The 16,697-nt window shown below is 33.4% G+C and overlaps 2 protein-coding genes across 2 annotated transcripts in view; one reads left to right on the top strand and one right to left on the bottom strand.

Annotated features, from left to right (window-relative positions):
* The window catches only part of Sfl (N-deacetylase and N-sulfotransferase sfl), a 58,354-nt gene extending 56,218 nt beyond the window's left edge, over nucleotides 1–2,136 (bottom strand). The window contains exon 1 of the mRNA XM_074247846.1: nucleotides 840–2,136. The gene's annotated coding sequence lies outside the window, so the exon portion shown is untranslated. The remainder of the gene's footprint in view (nucleotides 1–839) is intronic.
* The window catches only part of Rpiiic53 (RNA polymerase III subunit C53), a 160,432-nt gene that overhangs the window by 4,677 nt on the left and 139,058 nt on the right, over nucleotides 1–16,697 (top strand). The window lies entirely within an intron of this gene.

The raw sequence follows: 16,697 nt of genomic DNA, 5'->3' as shown, positions 1-16,697 counted from the left end.
CAATGCAACGCGATTACTATGATTTATATTTTCACGAATTGGAAAAATTAATTTTACTTCTATCTCAATCAATTACAAAATTAACGAATCATCGATTTTAATTAATAATCAACATTTTTATTAATTAAAAAAAATGGCTGAACATGCTAATATAATAACTTTTTTTCATGACGAATTCATTACCACGCATTGTTACCAGTGTACCTCGATGGAACTTTTTAATAAACACTGCGGTATAATGAATCACTCAAACTCTGTCATCGGTTGTCAATGAAGAGTATCAGTAGCAATGTACTAGAAAGTACATGAAGAGCATGTAACAATGTAAAAAAGTAAAAACGAAAACATCAACAGAATGAAAAATATATGAAAAATAAAAAAGTAAATCGGAGTAAATTTTTATCTAGTCTGACAACTAATCTAAGCGTTTATAAACGGAAAAAAGTGAGCATATAACACGATTTCGTGCAACCCACGATTTTAATCACGACACGCAACAATCACCGGTCAGACACGTACATAGATCTTTCGACTAGATCACTTCCGTAGCACGTGACAACCTAGTAATGTGTATATCAGCAGCTGCATATAAGCTTCAAAAATATTTTATAAACTTCAACAAACATACTCTCAATCTTTTTCTAAACAACGAATTAACAATAATAAAACTTCACTAACAACTATTATAAGTTATCAACTATTATACCTTCCTTTCAATTAAATAAACGTTAAACTTATAATATGAATTACATACTCATACATCTGCATAATACATATTATATAGGTAGTTTCGAAATAACTTTAATGCAACAACTCTCAGTAACTATTAATAAACTTACCATAACACCAAGAAGTCTGACGGACGTTTTGTCTTTCGGTTCCATCACATTGACATTTTTAAAAAACTTTTATCGATATTATTTTGTGTCACTGTGCTACAAGTGTGTTTTAGATAATGTAAATAAAATACAAACGGAGTTGTAATGTAACTTGTATTGTAACAACTAAGCGCTTCGGAGCAGCACATGCTATTACTATTAACAAACCATATATGTACTCTTATAACATATATTACTCGTTAAAGTCTTCAGTCTTACTATTTGCAACCTGTAACTTGTAACTTAAAAACTCATTTTTTGGAGTTAGATAACATCCGCACTTGTTTACATAAACATACTCGGTTGATTTCTGCATAAATTTCACCGCGAAAGTAAATTATAGCAATAAAAACCGTCAATGTTTATATTTTATTAATAATATAGTATTAATTACCCGTGAGAGTTATAAATATCTAAAAAAAAGAAAGACAATTAATAATAAATTAGCGTAAAAAATGATAAAACGCGTAACAAAAAAGCAGTACGCAAATTAATTATTTAAATATTATTCCATGAAACAAAACTTGTACAAGTTTTCTTTGTTTGAGGTTAAGTCTCACTGGTGTTTGACGTTGCTAAGTACACACGGTCCAGTCTCGAGTCAAAATACTAAAGACTCACTCTTCTCATCTTATCACTTTTTAATCGAGCTTCAATATCAAGATTGCTCTCAACTCTACGAAGAAAATTTCCCGACAGAGTAGAAGTTTAAGTAAACTTTAAGGTGGATTGTTTTTGGTCGGATAAAATACAACTCAGGTGTGTGGAATAAATATAAAGCAACGTCGAGCCATGCTGAGTGCGCGACCGGCGTCGAACTGCCGTGAGAGTGACGAGCTAACGGGGAGCAAGCAGTACTGGCATCAGCACAGCAGCAGCAGCATCGACTGAGAGAGAAGCAAGGAGAACAGAAAAAGACAGCAGTATAGCCAGTAGGTACCTCGTGAACAGCGCGCAGAGACAGAGAGTTTATACACAGTATAGAGTAAAACTTATACTAGTGCGCATCGCACAGATAGGGGGAGTTTGAGTGTAGCGGGTAAAGAACTCCCTACTCCTCGCCTTCCTATTCCGCGGTGTCTCGTGCTCATGTCGAGTCGCGACCCCGACTCTTTTTAATTCCATTCCACTCGCATAGTACTTGTACTTTTACTTCGAATCGCTGGTGGCACTGTACAATATAAAACATACATCAACCCATGAGCAGATGCTGTCTTTCTCTCACTGGCATTCATTTTGCTAAGCTGCGACCTCTTACTCTGGGACGTCCAACAATGTAAGCATGGACCACGTTACCCGGCGCTTGGCTTGGCTTTTTCATCCTGCTTTTCTCCACATCATTACGCTCTCCACTCTTCTCTTACAATCATGCTCGTTTCGATACGATACACCTACAGAACAAAGTAAGAGTAGCCTTGGTGGAAAAGTGTGAGGATGACCCACACGAGAGAGCACTCCCACTATCGTACGAACTTAGCCGCACACCGAGATAAAATCTGAGCCAGTAGAGTGGTGTAGGTACCACAGACACGACGCGTTTAGTCCCGTTGTCTGTATTGGTTCCAGTTCCACTTCCACTGATATGTTCGTATTCGGAATGCTCCATAGTAATCCCTTCCTCGGGAAAATTGGCCGTGTGTGGGTAAACCATGAACCCCTACCGAGCCGTGGCGGGAGCCGCTTACTGCGCACTCGCGAATTAATGCCATGGGGTCCTGACACGCGGTCGCGCCCAAAACTGATGTGAGAATTGAGTATTATATGTGATACTGCATGGCAAGAATGAAATAGGATGTCATATTGACGTTCGTTGCACTTGAAACACAACCAGTTGAGCAAGATGTTCCCTCTCGTTTTATTTTTCAGTCTTTTAATTTTTTACTTTCATTATTTGTAGATCTATGTACTATAGATGTGTGGTAGTTTGTTTAAACGATGATGTGAAGAATAGTCTTGATGTATACATGTGCTTATGTACGTATGTGAGTGGGGGAGGTATGTTTGTGTAATGATGTTTGGATTGGCGTTGCGTCTCATCGTCTCTGGGATGTCTGAGCGGAAGTAATGTCGTCAATGAGAATGGGTATCATGTCAATCACCGAATTTCTATTCCAATACACTGTGTGTAAAAGTGTGTGAGTTGCGGGCTGATGCATAGATGTATGGATTTATTTATGTATGTATGTATGTATGAGTTTCTTCGAAATGAAGAATGAAGTAGGTCGATCGAACGACAATCTATGTATGTACGTAACGTAAGTACATATAGGCTGTACATTAGGACCATCATCGCACATAGACATTTCACACCTCATTTTATCTACGGTAGTTGTACATTATATACTTATTAGTAATACACTACTAGTAATGGTATGTATGTATATATGCAGAGTGGCGAACACTTGAGAATGTGCTATCCTATTATAATGTTATTATTAAATTATTATTTGTATAGGCTGTAACTGGTGATAGTTGCGCTCTACTTTAATATAAAGAATGCGTCAGACACGCACGTCTATCTATACAATAATGCAATAAGCGTAATACGGTATTATCGGACATGTAATTGATGTTAGCTGTTAATACTTTATTATAGAATTGTACATATACGTACATATGAATCTATATTATATAATATGTACCTAATGTGCGGTGTATTATTCATGTAATATGTATGTCTATTGATGGTATGATGGGTAAGAGGGTTTAAATATAAATCAGATATTATGGATTAAATTTTTGTTTTGCTTTATTTTACAGAAATATCGGAAAATCAGCGAATGTTAAATGAGACACTGAGAAGCGCATTAGTGGTGATGAATTTTTTATCGTGATGCAAATTATCGATCCAAACACCTATTTTTTTTCGCTTTTGCTGGTTTTAAAGTATTGAAAATTCGGGATAGGAAACATTTTATCGGATTAATGAATAAAGAAATTTCGTAATTAACTGTAAAAAGCGCGAGGTAATATAATAATAATAATTGCATTAGAGTGTAATAGAATAAAATTTGAAAAGGCATTAAAAATTCATGAGAAATAGAGAAAATATTCCGGGTAAATAATCTAATTTTCACCAGACGACGACAGGGTTGACGGTAGCAAATCTCTTGTGGACTTAATTCCCACAGTCAAGTGAGCCTTTTGGTCTCACTTGCTCTTTTAACAGTTGACAAATAAATTCCAGCGTAACATTAACTATCTACGGATGTTGGATGTACTACGAAGCCTTATCGTTAAGCAGGAATCCGCGTGCTTGACACAAGTTAAATCAAAACTCGAATTACGTGTGTAGGTACTCTCTACATACTACTCGAATTACGTGTGTAGGTACTCTCTACATACTACACACACATAGACTGTGATATATACATATATAATACCGTACTCAGCTCAACTCTCGACTTTTCACTTAATGCACCATCTTATACTTATTATGACGCTGACGACATGCTACTATGACAACGACAACGACAACTATACAAGTGAGAGAAAACTTATCTCCTTGTCAGACTTTATCACAAGAGATTTTATTAATTTCAGGTTTAATTTACCTCTTGGGGTATGCCTGTTATCTTTCTTAACTTTATTTTCCTTCAGGATATTTATTTGTAATTAATTATCTATATAATTGCGAGAGTAAGGAAAATTTTATCTCTGGCTTATTTATATAATGAAATTTATAAAATTAAATGGGTTTTTTCGAGTTGAATTTAGTATTATTGGAAAGGTTTTAACCTGGATTTGTGACTTTTCAAGGTTTCTAATGTATCTTAGTGATAGTTAATTTATTATGACAAGTTATCGGAATAGTTATAAATTTAGATTATAATTTTGCGCTAGATAAAATTGTTTTACTTATTTATATTATTTCGTGCATGTGAGTGTTGTTTTATGTCGAATATCAGTTCATATAATTAAGAAAATGGAAAAATTTTGTGACGAGCACATCTTTTAAAAAAATCTATAGTAAAATTTGGTAACATCAAAAAGATTATAAATTTTTTTACAGTTTGATATTTTTTTCGGCGATAGTTAATTTATTTTTTGAATAATTAAGAGAGTAATAAAATTTTTGTAACGGGCATATTTTTATATCGAAAAAAATTATTGAGATTAAATTTGATATTATTGGAAAGGTCTTGACGCGAATTTGTGCCCTTTCATAATTTGACATATTTGTTGGCGATCATCAACTTTCATGTTAAGCTTTAAATAGTTTTTAGGTTCTATAAGTTTGCTCCTTCATATTTTTCCATTAAATTATATCCAGTCAAATACTAACTGCGGGTTATTTTTCTTTACTATAATCATATATCTCTCCATAATATTTTACATTTATTCATTTAAAAGCTCACTAATAACATTATTCATTTTACATATTTAACAACTTTATAATCTACTGAAAATGCTTCCTCTAAATGTATCAGATTATTAAATTGTTTTTTTTTTTAACTAAATAGAATTTCACAAATTTCTCAGTTCCAAATATACTCGACAAAGTGTAAATAATTTAGATATTTAAAATTTTAAGTCTGGATATTACGACGAAGAGTCTTATGGAAAAAAAAAAAAAAAAAAAAAAAAAAATTAAATAAAATTTCTGTGCATTGTTCTGTTCTAAATGAGGTTTGCGTTCCGCAATCGTCAATACAGAATTATAATCCGATTATTCATTTGAATTGTTTTAGAGTAGCCCGATGTCGCACTTCGTACAGTCACCGTATGAAAAATTTCATTATTAACACTATGTTATATAATTATTCTATAATTAATTAATGTTCTTAAAATTTATGTTCAAGATGTATAATACGATATGACAAATTAGAAGCCACTTAAGGCAAATTTGTTCAAATATGGCTTTTCCGCAGGGAACTTTCTGGAAAGTTCAGTATCTCCATTTCTCGAAGGACACTTGAGATGGCAACAACTTGCTTTTGCTTTATGATATCCCTCAAGTTGTTGTGTATCATTAGTTATCAAAGTACGTTATAAATTTACATCACTACAAACAATCATAACTATATATATGTATAGATACATATGTACAATTTAATTAATTAAATTCTATTTAATTATTTCCGTCGGTTTTCTCAGTATAATTACAATTATTAAGATTCCAGCAAATTACCCACAATATGTAAACATATTTTCCGACCAAAAGCTGGTTATTATTAATAGTTGCCTTAATGATATCAAATTACGCTGTCATAACATTTAAAATTTTTTATTTTTCATAAAATAATACGGAATTCAAAGAACTTTAATAAAGAACAACAATAAATCTTAACTTGAATAAATTTATATGACGCATAAAAAACAAAAACAACTAAACTCTGAGTAACAGAATTTAAAATTTCAATTAAATGCTGTTACGAGGGCAATGTAAAAAATGTGAAATTACACGGCTTTAAATGCATATGTTTTTCTTAATACATATGTGTATTAATGCAACAATGTATGTAGCATACCAATATAAAAGTAGCCATATAAAGTTTTGTATTACAGCAGCATCCATCCAATATTTGCAAAAGTCTTGACTTGCAAGGCACTCAATATCTTTGTAGAATATAAACGACAAGTTGGCTTACTTCTCGTAAATCAGTGCAGTGTGCAAGCAAGGACTCCAAACAAAATCCATAAATTTCCGCTTTTCCGTGCCCGGTGGTTTTCCGTCAGAAGTTTTCTCCCAAGTTCCGAAAGTAGTATTTCCGCGTGTGGGCACACGAGCGGATGCGAAACACACTACTCCTGCTCTTGCATCGTATGAAAATAATAATAAAAAAATATATAATAATAATAATATACGTTTTCTTGCACTCGAGCATACAAGCCCTCCTTTACTGTGTAGTGTACTTGGCTTATACCATACAACAACATTTGGTGGGCCTTCTCTTCCGCCCTTATAAAAGCTGACGCATAAATAATGCAAGGGGTTACGGGTTTTTAAGGGCTTCTGTCAGTAGCACGAGAGGAGTGACCGATGCAGTACTCTCTTTTTCCTTTAAAATTTTTTATTTTCTCGTCTTGTCCTTTTCTTCTTGCTCTCAGCTCGTATCCACGCAGCCACGTGCTAGTAAGAAGTGGCAAAAAATACAACTACATACACAAGGAGAGACTTTACCGCAAATGTTGTATTGTGTGTGCGATGGATTATACTCACACTTTAATATGCCGACACAAGTAAAACAACCATATCAGACAGTACATCGCTGAGTTGACGGCGTTTCGAATCGACCACAAGGGATTCTCTGTGCATGCATAAGTGATGTTAGAGGGCTGCTTGCTTCATCATATATTATACTTCATATGCATTATAATACTTTACTTAACGCATGAAAAACTCCTCCGGCAAAGTATCAAATTCGTTCTTTTTTTTTTTTTCATCGATGTTAAGTAATGAGAAGGAGGTTAATATTTTTAATATCATTAGTTACCGCACGTTAATAATGATAATTATAAAAATAAAAATTATAATGATGGAAAAAAAAATATGATAATAATAATAATTAAAATGATCGAGGCAGCACATGGTGTAGCCATTGAATTTTAGCGGTAATACATTAAAGCAGATTTATATGATAAATTTAAACTAAAAAATAAATTAAAATAACGATGTCATAATCCTCGTAATAATTAAAGTTTATAAAAAGAGCAATAAGATAAATAAAGTTGTATAAAAATTCAGAAGCAGACTCTGCGGTCTTACATTGCAATTTGAAACGTAAATCCGTTTGTGGGTTTAGTAATTTAACTACAAATTAACGCATATCCTAATTTTCGTTCCAATTGTACTTTGTCCAGTGTCCTGGAAGAGGCAAGTATGCGACTCACACCACTCTGTATTACTCGTTACAGTTTGTTAAAACGAGTTTCGATAAAGTTAAAGCGCCATGCACACTCGGATTCTCGCTTTCCTATTCCCCCTATCCTACGAGCACACAACCGCTTTTATTTTACCCTCCTTTGGTATATCTGTATATAGTTCTCGGTCTACCGTGTTGCTATATCTTCAGTTGTATGCAGACATTTAGATAAGTTAACTGGTAGTGGTGCAATCGAGTGTACCGTCTATCCAAGTGTGTGAAAACCCGCGGATTTTAACCCACCATCTCTAATGCCAATGCTACACTTCTATATATCTCCTTCGGGAGTTAATACTCGTGACTAAATTTTCCTATTCCCCTCCCTCACTGTTTTCCATTCGCTCGAATATACATTTACTCACACGGTATTATCATTTACACCGTGAGCTTCAATTATTTACACTATTTTAATCTGACTATTATTATAATACTAGATTACATTGATTATCTTTGCTTGAATTTTTTCGTGGTATTATATTAATTAGTCGAATTTTTACGCCAGTTAATTTTATAACACTGAAAATCCAAGTGTTTTAACAAAACACACATAAAGTGTTTTGTTCCTATCTTGAAGCATTGTAGTCACTTTTAAAACACTTCCACGTGTTTTAATTTCCTATGTTAAATGCCCATTTGTAATTCAAAAATTTGAGAAATTTTCTGAAGAAATTACTTTTAATTTGACTTACATATCTCGATCTTTTTTTTACATATTTTTTCTTGAACAGAAAAAAAAAAAAAAACTTGAGCCAAGAAAATTTATGAAGACTAGAAAAATTTTTGTTAAAAGGAACATTCCTTCTCTCATAAAATTAATTACAATATTTTTATTTATTGAAACTCCAAAGTGATTTCAGTTGTGAGTTGTTTTTTTCAGTGATTATAAATTAAATTACAATGATTAATTTTATTGCATAGTTGTTGCTTTTAGTATAAACAAATAATAATAGCTTTTTTATTTTTCGCGAAAAATTGTACTTGAATGCCAAGCATTCTTGAAAAAGTAATGATCAAGAAATTGAGTTACTTTTTCATTAAATAAGATCAATGTAAATATTCGTAAATTAAATTTTAATGCAGCCAAACAATATTCTTTTTTAGCAGAAAAAACTTGTATACAGGACATTTTTATAGTAAAAAAATTTCCAAATAAATTTCCCGGATTACAAAAATGTATATTGAAGAATCGTAAAATAAATACCAAATCCTCCTTTAGTGCTAATATCTTATAGTACAAATTTAACGTGAATAAATTTCGTAAATTCCGTGGTTAGAGAGACCGAAAAAAGGTCTCTTTATTTATCAGCATAAGATTATAATAAATAATATTATTAAATTATTATAAATAATTCATTATTATTAATAATGAATTATTTAACTGATGCGATAAAGGTACGAAAATTATCAATTTCTATTCGAATGATTTTCCCGTTCGCTCGGCTGTTATATTTAGCGAGAGTAGCACGATTAACCAATAAATTTATTTTGATAATATATATTTGCCCGAAAGGTACAGTATATACATATACATATAGATGTATATATGTATAAAATGCGATACAAAACAGGCATAAAAATATTTCAACCACCATAAGTATTATCATATCAAGCGTGGTTCATTAAATTTCAATACGGAACACATAACGCAAAACATAAATTATTATAATATATAGATCGCATCGATATAATATTAATTTTATTATCATTATTTATTGATGCAATTGATCGAGTATACGATTTTTTAAATTGTGATATAGCATGTTTCCATAATAACATCTGGTCAACATTAGCGTGTGTCATCACCAGTCACGATCGCCAGACATTTTGCGTTGAGACCCAATGCTCAACGTAACGTTCATTTCGTGCTGCGAATTCGACACGTTTAGTTTACGTTATATTCCTCTACTGAATTGTTCGATTTTCATCACAGTACTCTAACTGTATGTGTTACACATATATATTCACACACATACATCACCACTGAGAATTTTCCTGCTAAAACACAGATACTTGGATCATTGGATCACTGGCATGGTTGGTTGACTGCCGCTGTGTGATGTGTGATGGTAATTTATGGTCGAGGACGCGCTATACTTGTCGCGCTGCGAACAACGTCGTCCCAGTGTGGTTGCCACTGTAATTGAGGCCTCTCGATACATCGAAAAACATGCTCAGGTATACATACATGTGTATGAGGTACATATGCAAGCGTCAGTGTACAGTGTATAGTGCAGCATAGACGGTAATGTATATATGAAACCGAGTCGATCGCGTCTGCTTCCATTTCTCGCGTCAGCTCAATTTTCCGATAAATATCGGCCTCGAGATGAGAATTTAACGACGTCGTAAATAATACTGAGGTTGTACGACTACAACTGCGACTGTACGAGTTGCATTCAGAGATGAAGAAAATAAAGTAAGAATAGTAATAGGAGATAAAAAAATCTGAAGAAATGCTTCACTTGGTTGGTGTATGATACCGAGTACGGAGGTTCTTAACTATTCGTACATATTTATTTGATATACGAGGAGCCATGGATATCGCATCAACAAATATTATATTGTCGATACTGGCGGAGGTGAATAATCTCAGGAATGGATGAGCTGTAGATACTTTGAGCGATAGTTTGGAGAATGTCTGGATATGTATACGTGTATCCCATAAACTAGACGATAATGCTAGTCGAGTTAGAGCTGCGCTGCATGCCTAAGCGACTGCAGTATCCACGTGCCAGTTATATGCACCGATGGTGACGGCATTAACGCGAGAGAGTTTCGCCCTCTCGTGGGAGTTAATGTCCGGACGAAGAGGTTCCCTTTACCATACTATACTATACTATACTATACTATACTAAACAGCTAAACAGTTAAACAGTATAACCTGCCGTTACCGTAGAAATAGACGTAACAGGACATAGACAATAAGCGAGCAAGTGAGCAAGCGAGAATGAGAAGGAGGGATTGAGTTCGGAGAAGTGCATGTATAGTAATAGTAATAGGTCCAGTATGCACTCACTACTCTTGTCTCTTCTCAGTTTAGTCCTCTATACCTTCAATGTCTCTTGGTCCGTGTGTTAACGGTGTTCCGAGCACGTACTGGTGATAATCTACGAGTCGATAACTTACTAGCCGAATTGCTGGTGATGCTGCTTCTCTACCATCGCTGCTGTTGGTAGTTAGCTGGCTGGCTAAGGCCACGCGCTCAAATTGTCTCGGCCGACGTAACGCGCTAAGTGTAATAACTAACCCCGGTGCTTATAGAACCCATGATAAAAGGAGTCTATTACTGGACACGATTGGTATTATATGGTGTGTGACCAAATTATGTCAAACTCATCTTTTCACCTATACGGTAATACTGTGGGAACGTGATATTATTTTGACAATGTCTATTGTGATTTACGAGGACACTAAATATTTTTATTTTTTTTTGTTTTTTGATACCATACTATGGAGCTTTCTGGATACGGATACAGTTGTTATAAAGCACACACTGTTTTTATAGAGCCGCTGGACATATGTTTGCATTCATTGTTTTATATGTGAATTTTTTAACTCTTTTCTCTATTCATTGTTATCGTATTTTTAGTTCGCGAAAAGCCATTTTTTATTACCTAGACTGAATTATTTTGAAATATGTTACTGAATATTTAGCAATGTTGTCTACTGTAAGGTTATACTGCTTTTTTCTTTATAGAAATTTGACACATCGAGTTCTCTAAATGCGAATTGGCCAGGCTAATAGCATTGAGTTTTTGTTTCTGCAGAGCTAGAGTACAGGAGTTTATGAAAAGCTCGATCCAACGTGGCTTTGGTGAATATAGCCGACGTTGATGATGTCGACAGAAAGATTATCAGGGACATCGAGAAAGTGCATTCTCGATGAGCGTCAGTGACATTTTGTCGATAAGGATTGAATGATTGAAGAGTATAATGCCATATATATCGGCTGGAAATCATACATTCTTGTCTAAAGTTCTTCTCCCAGTGCTTTTAAGCTCGTCAAAATTTTTTTAATGCATATATGAATAAAAGATTTTACGTGTGCATCAATGTACGTATGCATACTTTTGCCTGCATCATTTCATATATTTTTCTCAGCTCGCATAAGTGGCTCGTTACTTTTTTTCTCTCCATTACTGATAACTATAACAGTATATCTACCAAGAAGATGCTAAAGTAGCTCTTTTAAATTTTCTATCGATCGTTAAAAATATATATTTCTCAGCTTATGAGAGTGAGATTGGCTCACTCTCAGCAGAGCATACTCTTTACCACCAGGGCAGACCCCAAGATGCAGACGGCGTAACGGCAATTTCTTTCTGGACTATGCACCCGGTACTTGCATACATAATGTAGGCTTTCTTTTACTCGAAATTCTAGACTTCATGCTACACGAATACACAAGATATAGATATATATTTACATTTATATATTAGAATAACCATTTGTAATTAGTCGTACGCTGCTGTTAAATTTTTTACAATCTGTAAATATGCTTTTAGTTGTTTTTGATTAAACATTAATTAAACAAATGAAAGTACACAGTGTAATTTATTTTATTATTATAATGTAATGGATAAAACAAAGTAAAAAATTTGGGGAGTGATTTTATTTACATTATTAATAAAAAAAAAAAATTCCGTGAAATTAATTGATTTTTTTTTTTTTATGAAATCAAAATTAACAAATTTTTACTCATTTTAAAACGACAAAATATGTATTTTTCTTTAGTTTTATATAACGAATAAATTTAAATATTTTTAAAAATTGCATTAATTTTTTTTTCAATTTCTACAAACAGTATTTAGTGAGAAATTCTCTACATAATAATTCATTTTTCAAGAAATCCTGAAATTATCATATGTCAATGAATTTTAACTTTAAATTAAACTGAAATACAAACTTCAAATAAATTTTTTACTTGGGTGCTTTTTTAACTGAAAATCATATTTACTTCGAATTCACTCTCAATGTTTTACAGTGTAAAAATGTCCTTTAGTGTAACAAATTAAATTTAATGTGACCTTAGTATTTACTTAGCATTAACAAGAACAGTTGATTTTTAGTAAACATCATTGCGAATTTAATCCCACTAGAAAATAATGGACGTTCAATGAAGTATGATATGATCGTAAAACTGGAATTGCCTTTTAAGTGCTTTAGCTTTACACTTCTCTTCCTTCCAGAGAAGGAAGCGGCTTAGCGATTGTGCGTTTTCCCATCAACATTACATCACAAGTTTCTGTTTTTTTTCTTTGCTTGGCTCATTCGATTTTTTATTGTTGCCTTTTACTTTTCTTTGTTTTATTTTCAAGTGAATAAACAACAATACATAAAAATAGTCAGCAATACTTTATCACGCTATAAAAGGACCAAGTTATAAGTAACGATACGTGATGAAAATATTGATGACGACGATAGTCTAATCAATATTTATTATTTATTATATTTTTTTCGTAGCAAAATAGCGATGAGTTACAAGGCCGTGAGAAGCAATTATAGATTGAAATTTGATAAAATAATAATATTAACATTATCGGCTATAAAATAAAATATATATCGGTTTTATTTGAAAAATCCCTGAATTTATTATTCGTAGCACAATAATTATATAAATTGTATGATTGAGTGTAGAGGTATATTTTTTAAAGCAGGAGTTAAATCAGACTTTTTAAAATTTCCATAAATAAATTTATTGTCATTTCATAAATAATAAAACTTGGTTATTCATCCTGGAGATTATAAAGAGTACCGAGAAGCAATAAGATGGAACAAGAAGTAAAGATGAAGATACGTAGATGAAGAATAAGAAAAAGAAAAACAAGTGTCAGAGGAAATTTAGTTTACTCAGAAGAAATAAGATTTACGAGATGCTCCTAAAAGAGATCCGTTCTTACGAACAATTTCCCTAGCAAGAAGCGCCAGTTGAATAAGCTATACACAGGGTGAAAAAAATATAAAAGCTTAGCCAAAATAAAATTAAAAAAATTTCTCAAATGTATATATCCGATCTAGTGGCGGGTGCATCAGTACAGTACCAAGAGCTAGTAGCTGAGAGTAGTAGGTTCGATCGTGCGAAACGGATAAACCACGTCGTAACTTTTGATGTTAGACGTCCATCGTCAAGATGAAACTCTTACCTCGATCAGCTCTTAACTCTTTCGGTTATTTTTTTTTTTTTATCATCCTTTTTTCTTGTCCCAAATTTTTTATTCGTTACTTTATTTTACAGCAATCTCGGATTGGAGAAAGCTATAAATGATATCCCTCAAATTGCAATATTAGATGTAGTAAACAAGGGATGACTCAGCAGTTGTTGAGTTTCATGTTCGACCAGCTGGGCTATTGCAACAATCTGTACGTGCGAGCCTCGGTTATTCAAGTTTTCGAGTCACACACTCTCGCTAAGATAGAGAACAATAAATTCTCGGAGATTGTTTGAGTCTAAGTCTCGGTATTAGTATTAGTATGGAGTTAGTCCATAGTCCTGTAAACTTGTTTGCAAGTCTGAATGACTTTGAATGCTAAGTTTTTAGAGCTAAATTTGTTCGGAAAATTATTATTCTAGTATTGTGTTTAGTAGTACATGCACTGCACAGATATATCTGAAACACAGACAGTTATCTGCAACAGAATTGCTATGAGAAAGATGAACCCTGAGGATTATATTGCTGGGTATTGTGATGGTACAAGGACGAGAAAATGAAGAAGGAGATGCATAAAGAGGACTATTGAGGATGAGAATAAGAGAAGGTTGTGCACGATGGGCCAAAGTTTCCGCCAGTTTGCTGTTATATAGTTTAATTCTCGAGGAGAATCACTGCCAAGCAGTTGTATATAATTGTACTGTAGCACTTTGGGGGGTTCCATACCCATAGAATCAGCCCGCCGAAACCCTACGTCACGCTCTCAATCTTGCCAATTAATTTTCCACGCTGTGAGAACTTTAGAAACATACACGACACAATGTCTGGAATTACACGATTGTATTTAACTGAATCATCGGTTATTGTTTATCATTTTAAGATGTTTCACACCAGTAACTAATAATCAATAGTATTTTGTTTTAATAAAATGTATTATAATGTAAATCACGCATAATAAGCTTTAAATCGATCCTTCGAACGTCAGTTGCATTGCGTGGGAGTATGTTTTATCAGTATAAAGTAATTTGACGTTCTGCAGATGTATGTTAGATAGATAAAGTCTAACGCAGATGAGAAACCACAAAAGATAAATTAATTTATTGGTTTTTATGTGTACATAAATTTAATCTTATATAAGAGGTAGTCAAACAAGTCCTCTGTAGCAAATGATACCGGAGTTTTGCTTCTACTCGAGATGCCTTTTTATCAGACAATTATATTTTTTTAATAAAAAAAAAAAAATCACTCGGCTGAAGAGAAGTTTAACTCGGTCTTATCAGGTCTTAAAATTACCGGAAAACTCGTTGATGACAGCTAAATACGTGAATTTTGTGTGCGCACCAGATGCTCATAATTGCCACGGTGCTCTGCAGTGAACGCATAAAGTGGTCAGAATGGCTCGAGGAAAATCTCCGTTGGTAATAATTTAAATTATTTCCGAGGCAAATAATTATTTTGAACGTATTAACGGCGCTGTTTAATAACAACAAAAAAGGAGAAAAACGCGCCTCAGAAGTAAACTAAAACTAAAAAAAAGCGACAGTAAATTAATTAAATTTTGTAGAGTATTAATTTAATTAAAATTCCATTGCAACACGTACTATTTATGTACAAAAGATAAAAGATTATCGCATTTTAAATTGGCGACTCGAGATATAAAAGAGTTGAGACCAACTCAGGCGCTGGGGTGTTTCTGTCTGTGTGGATGGGTGTGTGAGTGTGTTTGAGGTCCATTCCATTCGTCTCTCTTACTGGTTCGCCTCGTTATTCTAACCGTCCTCGTACACCGACAAGGGATGAATATTCATCACGGATGAGGTAGCTCCAGCGAAAGTGCGATGATAAAATAAAAAAAATTTCAAAAATCCACATTTTTATATATCTATACATTTAGATATTTATATATAGTTTTACTAGTGATAAATTAACAACGAGATCGTACCCAACTACTTTATTGTCCAGTCTCTCTCAATCTCTTTGTTCTTTTGTCTATTTTTTTGTTTTTATTTTCTTTAAACTCTTTGTCGCTCTGTATAAATATATATAGACATTATTATAGAGCTTGTAAAGGTAAAGTATGAACAGAACTATTTTAATTACAATATTTCAACGAAGACCAAACCGCGGGCGCTTGGAAAAGTCATCGTGTGGCCCGGTTACCGAGAAGAAGAAGAAGAACAAGAACAAGAACAAGAACAAGAACAAGAACAAGAAATAAAAGGAAAAGAGAAGAAGATGATGATGATAAAGAAATAGAAGTAGGAGTAGGAGTAGGAGTAGAAGTAGAAGATGTCGAGGTGTCGACCTCGAAACTTAAACCATTACCGCTTCCTTGCTGTCGTCCCCATGTAGCACAGACTTTTCAAGTATATACGTCGTATTTGAGCGCCATACATGTACAAAATATATATATATATATATATATATATATATATATATATATATATATATATATATATATATATATATATATATATATATATATATACACAATTGAGCTGTAAAACGTAGGTACACGTTTTGTGTATATTTGACGGGGGAGTGCACAAAACGCCGGTAAATTTTTTTGCTGAGGTACTAAGTTGTCTTGGGTGTGCAACGTGATTCGCGTGTCGACGCTTCTCACGCAGAAGACACTCGTGGGTGACGAGGAGTCGAGGAGATACAACTACCAGCCTCCATCTACCACCTTTGTGCTTTACACTCTCGTGTTCATTCTACATATTCATGTATGTATGTGTGTGTCTATGCCAGTAATAATATGTAGTGCACAGACAGAACACGGTAGGTAATATGGAAGCGGG

This window comes from Cotesia typhae, unplaced genomic scaffold (genome assembly GCF_013202065.1).
Source record: "Cotesia typhae breed Kobodo isofemale line unplaced genomic scaffold, CoteBio_Ctyphae contig_5, whole genome shotgun sequence".
Lineage (NCBI taxonomy): Eukaryota > Metazoa > Arthropoda > Insecta > Hymenoptera > Braconidae > Cotesia > Cotesia typhae.
This window is presented reverse-complemented; position numbering and strand designations above follow the sequence as displayed.